The sequence below is a fragment of the Cupressus sempervirens genome, chromosome 8 (assembly GCF_028749045.1).
Source record: "Cupressus sempervirens isolate cs-2001-9-10 chromosome 8, ASM2874904v1, whole genome shotgun sequence".
Taxonomy (NCBI): domain Eukaryota; kingdom Viridiplantae; phylum Streptophyta; class Pinopsida; order Cupressales; family Cupressaceae; genus Cupressus; species Cupressus sempervirens.
The window spans coordinates 175,186,440-175,201,340 of NC_143125.1; positions in this window are offsets into that span (position 1 = coordinate 175,186,440).

The following is a 14,901-nucleotide window of genomic DNA, read 5'->3' on the forward strand; positions in this document are numbered from 1 at the left end:
GATTATAAATTCTTCTTGCAAATATTTAGCACTTATTGAATGTTTCAAGCTTTATGACAATATGCATGATGCATTTAATGCAATGTAGTTGATAAGATATTTTAAAATGTCACAAATAGGCTATAAGTTATATGGTTCTCCTATGATTGCAATACACAACTAAATTTGGGACTTAGGTCCTTGACCCAATTATTCTACTATGACATGGCACACATCTAATTATATATGTGCACATCCCATAATAAACAATAACTTATTTTATATTGATGCACAATGAATTCCAATGTAAATTAAAATGTTTTCAGTTAGTTTCTAGTTTTTGCAATTAACCTAATCCTTTCATATTTCATTACAACATCACACAATGTAGTATGAAGGACTAAAATAAGATATAATCAAAAACTCAAAATTCTAGTCATTTTCTAACAATAAGATCATACCATACTATATATATGAGCAATGGGTTAAACAAGGAACATAGAAAGCTCAAGTAGGTAAGGATCATCAAATAATGATCTCTTAAACTAGGATAATCAACACCAAAAAGGATCGAGTAAATTCTAAACAATAACTCCAATCAAACATCGTGCTAATTCAAACTATAAAATCCAACTGTGATCACTAAAAATGTACACACACAAATCACACAAGGGATGCAAGAAGAAAGTTGACTAATCACCCATGAATAAAAAACATTCACATAAAGAGTAACCAATTCCATGGGCATTAATCTAAAAATTAATCCCATTATCATCTAGCATAATATCCATTGATAGAGCAAGCCTCAGTAAGCACTTTTCTATAACAACCAATACACAAAACAACATCTTAAAGCCAAAGAAGAGAAATGAATACAAGATAGCTTAGTTGTAATACAATATTTTTCAAAAATATAAATTTATGTTTCTATGTTTTTGTTTCTAAGTTTCAAGTATCAGACAAATAATGGACACATAGATTTCGAAAGTTCCTAGTGTAGAAACTCGGGCTTTGATACTAGATGTAATAGCCTGCCCTGGAAACCATGAAAAATAACCTAAATTTCTACTATGTTGATGCAATAAATATTTTTCTTCAATGTTTAACATATATTACACATACAAATATGGAAGAAAGTACTACTATAAGTTATGACAACATCATTAACATATGATGAGGCATTATATCAATGTTCTCTGAGACTAGTTAACTATCTCAAAGGATCTAAGATGTAGTACATTTTAACCACACTAACTATACTATTAGATCAACCATACATATTCACATGATAAATTTAAAGTTCATTTTAGAACCCAAATGATATATTTGTACTCCTTTAATTAGTTAGAATGAAATGAGAAAATATCAAGAAGTAGACTATAGCATATACATGACATAGAAGAAACCAAGATACATTTAGCATATCCACATAAGAAAAGAACAATTTATAAAATACAATGATACATCATGGGAGATACAATAATCCATCTTCCACTGCACTTATTGCAAGGATGACAATAATGAATCGAGTCATGGTAAAGTACAAATATACATATCATAACTTAATGTCACATAACAATATGTCATAGAATACATGATAACATCTCATGATGAACAATATGAAAGTCTTCAAGAAATAAACAAGAAGATAGAAGCACCAAGGATCATCTAATGGAAAAAGTATCACTACTACTTGACTACGTAGAAACGATAGGTCCACTCCCACCATGTTGAGGAGATAACACCAAGCCTCACACAAATAAACAACCAAATAAGAAAGACTAATGCAAATGGTACATTGTATAAAATGATAATAAATGGTTTAAAGGTTAACAAGTATAAATGATCAAGATATAAATTAGGTGTACCAAATACAATGTAGCAACCTAGAATACATATGGGGAACTGTTATCACATAAGTCAACTCTTCAGTTACCCTAGTAGTCTCTCTAGACCTCGAGCCCCTAGTGATGCTATGTAGTAATCTTCTTATACAAACAAGGAAAAACCAATTATGGAAGACCTCAATGAAGCATCTTCTCCCACTCCCATACTAGCTTCTACTAGCACTCAAGGCATGGGTGAGGAACAATATTATCTTACTAATATTTTATACCAACAAAAATTTTCTTAAGTTATCACTTATTAAGTCAGCTTACAATGAATTACCCTAGCAACCACTTAAGGCCCAAGTGTAGTGGAATATGTGGTGTTGTATCTTCCATGATGTATCATTGTATCTCATAGATTGCACTTTTCTTATGTGTATATTTTAAATGCAGATCTTTATTTCTTCTATGTCATGTATATGCTACAATCTACTTCTTGATTTTTTTCTTTCATTCTAACTAATTAAAGGAGTAAAAATATATCATTTGGGTTCTAAAATGAACTTTGGAGCAGCAATCCTTCTATGCTAAGCTATCTAAATGTGATTTTGGTTTGATAGAGATCCTATATTTGGGACATATTATAAGTTATAAAGGAGTACAGGTTGATTAACAAAAAATCCACGCAATTTTGAATTGGCCTCCACCCACTAATCTTACATAGTTGAGAGGTTTCTTCGGGTTGTGTAGCTACTATAGGAGATTTGCCAAGGGATTTTCTCAGCTTGCTGCCCCCTTGACTGATTTGACAAAGAAAGGAGCTTTTGTTTGGACAAAAGAGGCACAAAAAACATTTGATAAGCTTAAGGAGGTAATGAGTTCATGCCCTATGCTTGCAATTCCAAATTTCTTTTTACCTTTTGTTGTTGAATGTGATGCTTCTGGAGAAGGTATAGGGGTTGTCCTAACTCAAAGGGGACATCCAATAGCATTTGAGAGTAGAAAAATAAATCAATCAGAGAAAGGTTACTCCATCTATGATAAGGAAATGTTGGCAATCATGCATGCATTTCATAAGTTTAGACAATATTTGGTATGTGGGAGATTCATTGTAAAGACAGACCATAATAGCCTCAGGTTGTTCTTGAACCAAAGGGATTTGAATGATCGCCAACAAAAATGGGTGAGCAAATTGCAAGCTTATGATTTTGATATTGAATACATGAAAGGAAAGAACAATGTGGTTGCTGATGCTCTCTCAAGAAAGCCCACTTTGTGTTCCTTAACATCTATTTCTGCTGATTGGAAAGTCTCCATAATTTCAGAGTATGCTAAAGATTCCTTTGCCACCAAGATTTTGGATAAGTTAGTGGATGATAACAGGTACAAGGTTGTTGATGAATTGATTTACTACAAGAACGAGACCTTCTTAGTGCCAGGATCAAAAACTAAGGAGAGGATATTGAGGGCCTTTCATGACACACATTTGGTTGGTCATCAAGGATACTTCAAGACATACAGACAAATTCAAGAGCGGTTTTCATGGGAGGGTGTGAAGGAGGATGTCCTTAAACACATTAAGGAATGTATGGTATGCCAACAAAGCAAGAGTGAGCAAAATTTTCCTGCAGGGTTGTTGCAGCCACTTCCTATTCCTGAACAAAAACGGGAAAGTATTTCCATGAACTTCATCACTGGGTTGCCCAAGGTTCAAGGTAAGGATTGCATATATGTGTTGGTAGATAGACTAACTAAGTATGCATATTTCTTTCCTATCACATCTGATTTCAAGGCATCACAAGTGGCTGAATTGTTCTTCAAGGAAATTTTTAGATTACATGGCTTGCCTAGAAACATTGTCAGTGACCGGGACACTAGATTCGTCAGCTCTTTTTGGAAGGAGCTCTTTCATTTGGCAGGAACTGAACTCACTCCTAGTACTAGCTATCACCCTCAAATAGATAGACAAACAGAGATAGTTAATAAATGGATAGAAGGATATTTGAGGAACTATGTTTCAAATCAACAACATACTTGGGTGAAATGGTTGCACCTAGGGGAGTATTGTTACAATACATCTCATCACATGTCTATTGGTATGCCTCCTTTTTGTGCTCTTTATGGTTATGATGCCCTTTCCTTTATTGATCTAGAACTTTTAGATAGTAGAGTACTTGTAGCAAGTGATTTCGTCAAGTAAAGCCAAGACATAATAAGGTCCCTCAAGGATAATCTACAACATGCACAGAACCAACATAAGTTGTATGCTGATAGGAAAAGGACTGAAAGATCTTTTGAGGTGGGTGATTTGGTATTTGTCAGGTTGCACCCATATAAGCAAAGCACCTTGAAGAGGAGTGGGGCAGAGAAACTCAAGCCAAGGTTCTATGGTCCTTATAAGATCATCAAGAAGGTAGGAGAGGTAGCTTATGAATTGGAGCTCCCACCAAACAACAAAATACATAATGTTTTCCATGTATCTTGCCTGAAGAAGGTTCTAGGCCAGCAAACCATAGTATCTACAAAATTACCACCTCTTGATGATGAAGGGAAATCAGTTTTGATACCAAAAGAGATTTTGGATACAAGAGAGAAAAGATTGAGAAATAGGAGCATCATAGAGCATTTGGTCAAATGGAAAGGATTACCATTAGAGGATGCAACTTGGAAAGGAGCACATATTCTTGAGCATTCCAACCTTCATTACTTGAGGACAAGCAATATTTGGGAGGGGAGGACTTGTCCTGTCCCCTTTTCAAATATTTAAAAGAAATAATCTTTGCTAAGGCAGGCAGGCTCAAAAAGGTGAAGTTTCGGCAAAAGGGGCTAATCTTTGGAAACCCATAGACTAATAAATGAAAATTATTATTAAAATATATTTTATTAACCCCTCTTGGACGTGAGTTAGGGTTATGCCCTCTTTTAAGGGATTTGGAGGCATATTGGGCTCATTCCAGAACTTGATTTTTGCTTATTGCTTTGTTGTTCTTCAGAGGTTGCCAAACCTGTGAAGAAGGAGACCCAAGGATGGGAGTTTGCAGGTTTCCAAGAAGGCTAAGGATGGGAGTTTAAAGTCATTCCATGTGCAAGCTCATGTAGAGTTTTCCCTTGTGTTGAACAGTGCAAATTTGTGAGTTTTCGGGTGTGTTTTTTGTAAGAGTTTGGTGTTTCTGGTTGAGTATTTCATATCAGTTTGGGTTGCTACTGTATTTTAGATATTAAGATGTTAAAATAGAGCTGAATATATGTATTTGGTTGTGGTTATACTTCTGTGATATATTATTAGTGTTTTTGTGGTGTTTCCGAGCTATTTTGTGTTATTTCGAGAGCTCGATGAGCATTGTTTTGTGTTATTTTCGAGAGCTTGATGAGCATTGTTTTTGTCCTCCGTTTGGGAGCTGTTGTGTAAAGGCTATAAAGATTTGAAAATGTCATTTTGTAGGACATTATGCTGGTGAAATTTCTGTAAAAATGCCCACTTTTAGATTTATTAATAATATGTGAAGTTGTGAAGTAAATGACACTATTTCAGGCATACCCGATTTGGGTTTTATTGAGAAACTGGTGGATCTTTGAAATATTGGTTGTTTGATTTTAAAAACCTGATTAGAGGCTTTAAATATCATATAAAATCATAAAGGGGACATTTCAATCTGGCACCCTCTCTATCTGGTTCATTCCTCGGCATATTGGATATGCTTTCTCTCTATCGCTTCAGAGATATTTGCAATCACAACTTAAAAATGCAATTATTACATGGCTCTCTGGAGTAGCCTTCATTGTTCATCTATTTTTGAGCTGGCTCCTAATTTCACAACTCCAAATGGTGATTGTGGGAGCTGCAATAACATTGAACTTTTCTTTATGGTTGCCTCTCATTGGTCAATTTATCTATGTCATCTACGGGGGCTTCCCGCTCACTTGGAGAGGATTTTCGCAAGAGGCTATGTTATATGAACTTTTTTTCTATGTGTTGAAATTTAGTTACAAATCCATTGAATTGTCTTGTAGTTGGCTATGGGTAGTGCCTTAGAGACATTATGTGGACAAGCCTTTGGGGCTAAAAAGTATCACATGATGGGAGTGTATCTGCAACGCCCATGGGTTGTGCTTTTTATGGTTTCACTCCTGCTGCTACCAATGTACTTCTTTGCAACCCCTGTTCTCAAATTGACGGGTCAGAGTGATGAAATAGCTCAACTATCTGGCACTCTCTCTATCTGGTTCATTCCTCAGCACATTGGATATGCTTTCTCTCTACCACTTCAGAGATATTTGCAGTCATAGCTTAAAAATACAATTATTGCATGGCTCTCTGGAGCAGCCTTCATTGTTCATCTATTTTTGAGCTAGCTCCTAATTTCATAGCTCCAAATGGGGATTGTGGGAGCTACAATAACATTGAACTTGTTCTTATGGTTGCCTCTCATTGGTTAATTTATATATGTCATCTATGGGGGTTGCCCACTCACTTGGAGAGTATTTTTGCGAGAGGCTATGTCATATGAACTTTTTTCTCTGTGTTGAAATTTAGGTACAAATCCATTGAATTGTCTTGCAGTTGGGTATGGATAGTGCCTTAGAGACATTATGTGGACAAGCCTTTGGGGATAAAAAGTATCACGTGATGGGAGTGTATCTGCAGTGCTCGTGGATTGTGCTTTTTGTGGTTTCACTCCTGCTGCTACCAATGTACTTCTTTGCAACCCCTATTCTCAAATTGATGGGTCCGAGTGATGAAATAGCTCAACTATTTGGCACCCTCTCTATCTGATTCATTCCTCAACACATTGGATATGCTTTCTCTCTACCGCTTCAGAGATAACCGCAGTAACAACTAAAAAATGCAATTATTACAAGGCTTTCATTGTTCATTTGTTTTTGAGCTGGCTCCTAATTTCACAGCTCCAAATGGGGATTGTGGGAGCCACAATAACATGAACTTGTCTATATGGTTGCATCTCATTGGTCAATTTATCTATGTCATCTATGGGGGCTTCCCACTCACTTGGAGAGGATTTTTGCGAGAGGCTATGTCATATGAATTTTCTTTATATCTAGACCTATCTGAAAATGCATGTTATTTTGCACAACTTGAAGAAAATTAGTTATGGCATAAGAGGCTATGTCATATGAACTTTGATAATTTGGTAAGCATTAGTAAGATGCAAACAGGAGGATTACAAAGATTAAGAAAACTTGATAAGGTAATGTGCAAACAACGTCAAATGGGAAAATGACAAAATCTAGTTTTAAGAGCAAGGCCTTTTTTTTCTGATGATATTTTGGAGAGGTATTTGGCTAGATTTTAAATTTGGTAGTCTCTCTACCAATTTGGCTTTGATACCATATAAATTTGAATGATCGTTTATTGGTGGAGACTAGCCAACCTTATAATTTATCAGTATAAATATCTTGAAAAGTCTTCAATTCAATTCTGAATGTTTATGGATACATATGTATGACTTGAACTGGAAATAATGAGTCTTATATGAAGATTAAAAATCTTCCTTTTAATATCTTTGTTCTGATTTTATTCAAGTATATATAAAATATGCAGATCTGAATATGACTAAAATGTTATGCCCCTTTTGATATATTTTAGAATTCACAAATTCATATAATATATGTGTGTGTGTGCGTGTTGAGATATGTTTACATAGGGGTATGACCCTACGCAACCATACCTCAATACATAAATAATATCCTTTAACTTGATTTTCATTTAGGATTATAATGTTATATATATATATATATATATATATATATATATATATATATATATATATATATATATATATATATATATATATATATATATATATATATATATATATATATATATATATATATATATATAAAATTTGGTTTCAATTTCCATGAAGCTAATATTCATAACACTTTATTTTCTAACAACCTATAGTTATACAGAGAAATGTCGTTGATAACTCTATATATATTTGCATACCCAGAAGTTGTTTCTTTCCCTTTCGCTTCTCTTCATTCAAGATTACAATAAATGCATTCCTCTACTCTTTTCCTTTCAGTTTATTGGTTAATTAGTCTTCATGAATGATGGATTCACTCATAACTTCATTTTTGAAAGGTTATTTGAAGGAGAGTGAATTGTGTATTATGAACTTTCAGGGGAAGAGTGAAGAGGGCTTTTCAAAATCTAGAGATTTTTGCAGAAGGTATTTAACAGAGTTAGAAAACTATGGGATTTTGCATGCCTTGCTATATTTACACGACATACCATGTATGACACTAATGTTATAACACAAGCTTTGGTTGGTCACTTGGGTGATTTGGAGCTTGCTACAATTTTTATTTCTATAACACTTATTGTTGGTTTCAACTTTGGCTTGTTGGTTAGTACAAAATGCTTTTTAGACTGTAGTTTTTATTTCTATAACACTTATTGTTGGTTTCAACTTTGGCTTGTTGGTTAGTACAAAATGCTATTTAGAATAAATGCTTGTTGAATGCAAATTACTGGGCTTCTTGGTTTGAAAACTCTTATGAAATTAGTACATCATTTTGTGGGTACCATCCCCACTAGGATTTTCTCTTTGATCAAAGGTTTCCCTAGTTAACAAATATGGTGTTATTGTGTATGGTGATCTTTTTGTGATTATTGCATCTGCTGTTTACATGCTCTAGATTTAATAAAGATATTGAAAGTTGTTTTAATAAGATAACAAATTCACCCCCACCCTCTCAATTATCTTGGTGGACTTTACATTCTAACTATAGGTATTAGAGCATCAAGTCCTTGAAGAAAATTTTTAACAGCTCAAGGACATCTATGACGAATCATTTCTTAAAAGAAAGTTTGAAGTTTGATGGATTTAACTATGACAATTGGAAGGAGAAGATGAAGACACATTTTCCATGCATGGGTCTAGGATATTGGTTGATAATTAAGAGTAAGAAGCAAGTGGTTGAAGAAGATAAGCTTGAAGAATGTACTGAAGGTTAGAGAGATCTGTTTATGTGTAATATGCTTGCTAGAGAAGCACTTTTGATGGCTCTTCTTGAAAATGAGTATAGTCAAGTAAAATCTTTGGATCTAGCTCATGAAATTTGGAAAGCTTTGGAATCTACATTTGAAGGTGATAAGTATGCTAGAAAGGTTAGAGTGCAGAATTGGATATGTTTGTTTTAAAAAGCTAAATTGATGGAAGATGAATCTATAAGAAGCTAGGTAGAATATCATATGTTGTAGAAATTAAGGCTTGTGATGGAAAGAAGGATAAATATGAAACTATATTGAAGATCTTGAAAAGTTGGACACCTACATATAAGAAGATAACACAGATAATTGAACATGTTATACCTTGCACATAGAATTTCACAAGAGATACTCTTCCTGGGAAATTGGAATTAGCTTAGATAGGAATGAGACAAAGTAGAGAATTGCATAGAATTGAGATTGCTTTTAGTGCACTAAATGTTTGACCTACATTGACAAGAAGTGTGAGTACAAGTGAAGATTATGCTAGTAGAAATAGAGTAAAATTAGAAGAAGGCAAGAAGATTGAGGAAGGACTAGCCCTACTTATCTAGAGTGAACCTAAAGGTACAAAAATCTTTAAATATTGGACATATAATTAGTGTGGTCATTATTCTTCTAAATGTCATGAGAGAGAAAGAAAGTATGAGAAGAAACCATATAAACAAGGAAATGTCTATTTGCTAATGATGAGGAATTAGATGCTTGTGTGGAAATATTTTTTAGTGAAATTGATGAAACACGATTTCTTGCTATTAAGGAAGAAAGGCCTAAAAAAGAAGAAGTTAGGGAACAAAGAACATTAGTATCGCAAGTTGAAAAGAAGAAATTTGAGTGGATTATTGATAGTGATTGTTCTCATCATACACTGGAGACATGAACAAATTCATTGAATTCAATAGCTATGATGGTGGAATTGTTAAATTTGGAAACAATGAAACTTGTCATATAAAGGGAAAATGATCTATCATTCTCGATGGAAAGACTAACACTGATGATGTTTACTTTGTTGATGGTTTGAAACATAATATTTTGAGTGTTGGGCAACTAGTTGACAAGGGAGATCAAATGCAATTCACATAGAAAACATGTATTATCAAAGATAAAGATGGTAAGTTGATTGGTATTGGTACAAGGAGAGGAAGTAATATTTTTTAGTTGAATCCTACTGAGATGACATGCTTAGTTGCTAAGGTTGATAAAAGTTGGTTATGGAATAAGAGATTTTACGATATAAACTTTGGTAACATTATGAAGAACAATACTGCATTTTCTATTAGAGATCTGCCTAAAATTGTTAAACCTACTAACATGATATGCAAGGAATATCTTATGGAAAAAGAGAAGAAATTTCATTTCCAAGCAAGAATTTTATTACATCTGAGAAATTCTAGATTGTACACACATACTTGAGTGGTCCTACAAAGACAAGATACATTTATGGTGAAAGGTATTTCATGATTCTTGTTGATGATTTCACTAGAATGATGTGGGTAGTATTTCTTTGAGAAAAATCTAAAGCATTTGAGAAATTTTAAGTATTTAATTATAGGGTTGAAAATGAATGTGCATTAAAGATTAAATTTTTGAGATCTGATAGAGGTGGAGAGTTTACTTTGAACGAGTTTAACAATTTTGTAAAGTAAATGGCATTAAGAGACAACTTTCCACCCCTAAGACACCTAAATAGAATTGTATAGTAGAGAGGAGAAACAAATATTTAGCAGAGGCAACAAGAGCTCTGATACTTGGAAATAATGTGGCAAAGATATTCTAGAGAGAAGCATTAAATACAAGAGTATACACTACAAACAAAGTAAAATAGACAAGGTACTAGTAAGACACCCTATGAACTTTGGCTTGGGCATGCACCATCAATTAAGTATTTCAAAATTATGGACGTAAGTGTTACATTAAGACACACGATGACATTGAAAACTTTGATTCAAGAAGTGATGAATGTTTGTTTCTTGGTTATTTATTGAAAAACAAAGCCTACAACTATTGTAATCAGAGAACTAAACTATTGTTAAGAGTGAAAATGTTAGAGTGGACGAGAAGTTTAGAATTTAGAAAAGAATTCTTGATTACAATTCTGATGAAGAGACTAATCCAAGGGTTAACCAAGGGAATGTTGAGTTATTTAATGAGACTGAAGCTGATTTGAAAAATGAGATACAAGTAGTGGAACAGAGAGAAGAACCTAGGAATGAACCAATTGTTGAAATTAGAGTTAAATTGGTGACACCTAATAAGAATTTGATAAAGAAACATCTTCCTGATCGAGTTATTGGAACAAAAGACAAAGGATTTATGATAGGGAATAAGGTACACGAAGAATTGTGCTTGATTTCTCAATATGAACCTAAAAGTATTGATGAAGCTAATAAAGATGACTTTTGGATTAAAACTATGAGAGAAGAACAAGATCACATTGAAAAGAATAATACAATGGGAAATGGTTCCTAGACCTAAGGATAATAATGTTATTAGAACTAAGTGGGCATTCAGAAATAAGATGAATGGACAAGGTGAGGTTGTGAGGAAAAAAGCAATAATGGTATGTAATGGTTATTCTCAACAAGAAGGTATTGATTATGAGGAAAAATTTGCACCTGTTACTAGAATAGTAGTTAGAAATTTTTTAGCATATGCAACTAACAAGAAATTCAAAGTATATTAGAGGAATGTCAAATCAACTTGAAGAAGAAGTTTACATTGAGCATCTTGAAGGTTTCCTTTGACACTAGAAGGAGATATGGTTTATAAGTTGAAGAAAGCATTGTATAGATTGAAACAAGCCCATAGAGTATGGTATACGAGATTGGACAAGTATATGGAAAAATTGGTATTTGCTAAAACTAATGTAAATAGTAATTTATATTTGAAGTAAATTGAAAATGGATTACTAATCATTGAAGTGTTTGTGGATGACATGATCTTTGGAGGTGATGATAAATAAAGTGAAGCATTTGTAGTAGAAATGAGAAAGGAATTTGAGATGAGCATGATTGGTGACATGAAACATTTCTTGGGATTGCGGATTGTTCATAATAATGATGGTATTTTTTTATCACAAACTAAGTATTTGAAAGACATGTTGAAAAGATTTGGTTTGGAAAGTTATAAACCTATTGTAACACGTATGGTAACTAGTCAAAAGTTATCTTGCAAATATGAAACTCCTACTATTGAATAAAAAACATAAAGGTCGATAATTGGAGGATTGCAATATCTAACACACACTAGACCCAATATAGCTAATCCAGTTGGTATTGTGGAAAGACTTCAATATGATCCTAAAGAATTACATTATGTATCAGTGAAAAGAATTTTCAGATATTTGAAGGGGTACACCTTGTTTTGCATTTGAATATCCTTTTCTTTATATACTCATCATTTAGACTAAAATACATTCATTTAGTTTCACTTACTTTTCATTGTTCTTAGATTAATTTGAAATTCATTTAGATTAATCTAAATATCTTTGCATTCAAAAATATCAAAAACATATATTAGATTGCATTTGCATTCATAAATCCTTCGTACTAGTTTGGTTTGGTTACTAAGCTCTCAATTCTGAGAGTGAATAGTAAAACCCCATCCAGTTAGAAGGCAACATATCGCCTTGTGAAGACATACTGAATTGACAATCCCATGTTCTTTTCGAGGTTTTTCTAACATATAATGATCATCTTGAAGTGTGTGTGGATTTAGAGGCCCATAATTAACACTAACACATATAAGGTTGTGAAGAAGAACATGTCTTTTTACCTCCTTGAGCTTTAGATCATCCAGTTGAGCAAGAACATGGAGAGCATTCAAACCTCTAAGAACAATTCATGTAAGTTTGGTTCACTCTTGGTCTATTTGTTCTTTTGTGCAAAAATTATTTCCATCAAAAGGAACAATTGTATAGAAGAAAGACACCCTCCTGCTATATTAGATAAATGAGTTCATAGATGAAATGGGTGAGAATTTTGAAGGCATCATGGATGTATATTTTGAAAACTTTAAGTAGAGGATGTAAAATAGGTTTAGGATCCCTAAACAATTAGTAGATGATTACAAGCAAGACATATGCTTCTTGATTGACTGTGATAAAGTATATATTCAGGTAGTCAAACCTAGGATTGCATGGGTGAAACCTTTGGCAGGTGAGGTAAACACTGATGAAACTAGATATATCATTGAGGCTCTCATCAATGAGCCTAGTATTTTGGAACATATGAAGAAGCAAAAACCAAGATCTCACTTGAGTTTAGATTCCTCAAATCTTGAAGAGAGGAAAGAAAAGGTTTGAAAACATTAAGAAGAAGCTTGCCATTAGAAAACATTGAGAAGAAGCTTGCCAGTTAGATTCCCCTCTCATGCTTACTGTAGGGAAAGGCGACAATGTAGAAGATGAAGAAGAAGATGAAGCTAATCAAGAATAAGAAGAGGCAAAGGAACCTCCTAGGAAGAAGGTAAAGAATCCTTCAAAGACACCATTAAAGAAACCAACAAGGTCCTCTACTCATGTGATCATTGCCATAGAGCCGAGGAAGTCAAAGAGAAAAATGAAGCTAGATGAAAGTGATGATGATGATGAAGAAGATTATACTCCAATCATCTCACTAAAAAGGCCCCTACTTACCTTTGAACAAAGACTAGAAATAGTAAGGAAAGGTAATGGCATGACATACTTCAAGTACCTAAAGTATGATTCTAGAAGCAAGGATGAGCATAAGCAAATTGAAGATGCATTGGTTGAGAGGATTGCAAAGTGGAAGTATGATCCTACTGAACTCAAAGGGAAAGCTCTTGAAGCCCTACTAAAGGTTGTCTCTCATCATTGGGCCAATGCACTCAAGATAGAAAAATACATTAGAGAGTAGACTCTAAGGAAATTAATGCCAAATCTCTCCAAGAAGGAAATTAAGGAGGCAATGTCTAAGCATGAAAGAAGACATACTCCTAGATTTAAAAGTTTTTCAAAATTTCTCAAATAAAATAGAGGATGTTTTGTAGTGCACAACCAATATGTGGAAAACTATTTTTGATATCAAAGAAGAGGGAGATCTACCAGAGGTTCAGACAATTGAAGAGTTTGATCCTAAGAAGATTGTTGCAGAGGTCATAGCATCACTACCATCTACACCTCCTAAGTCAGCACTGTTGGAAATGAGAATAGAGTAACTGATAGGGGGAGGGGGTGAATCAGTTACTACAAAAATTTCCACAGTCCCTAAGATGTCTGAATATACCCTTGATCTGATTAATATAAAATGCTGAAACTTGATAATGCAGCAAATGATAAATATTAAGAACTGATATGTTATCATGCACAAAGCAATTCAACAATTAAGAACACAAGAGACACCAGTTTTAACGTGGAAACCCAATATGGAAAAAACCACCAATGTAACTAGATATTGTTTTTCACTCTTCTGAAGTGAGCCCTGTTAGGAGCCAACCCTGTTAAAGGTTACAAAAACACACTGTTAGGTGTGACCCTGTTAAAAGATTTAATCACCCTGTTAGGAGTGGCCTTGCTAGAGGTCTTTAGAACAATTCAACTAAACTGTCACCTTGTTAGAGGATTTATTGAATGGCTATTAAACCAACTCTGTTAAGAGATTTTGAATTCACTATTACAATGGTTAGAAAGCAACAATGAAGTGACCTGATATAATGTGCAACTTATCTTTGCTGATTACAGATCTCTGTTATGCTTGACTGGATCCTTACTGATCAAATACAACTTTACAGCTCCTTCAACACATCTGATCCTTCATCAAACTTTGCTCAACATTCGCCTTTTCATTTCATACTATAATTCGCATTCATAACTTCTTTTTCACACACACACCTTTTAATTCATAACTTGAATGACCATATATACCTTTCAGATTATCTTAGTCAGCTCAAATCACTGACTAAACAAACAATTACAACAGTCGGCTAGAAGTAATTAATTAGCAAATCCCTATACTGGCCGACCCTGCATGGTGAACTTTGTTCAAAAAATAATTCCTGTGTTAACCGACTAAGCTCGGTTAATACAACGAACTTCGTGAAAATCCTTCAATCGCCAGG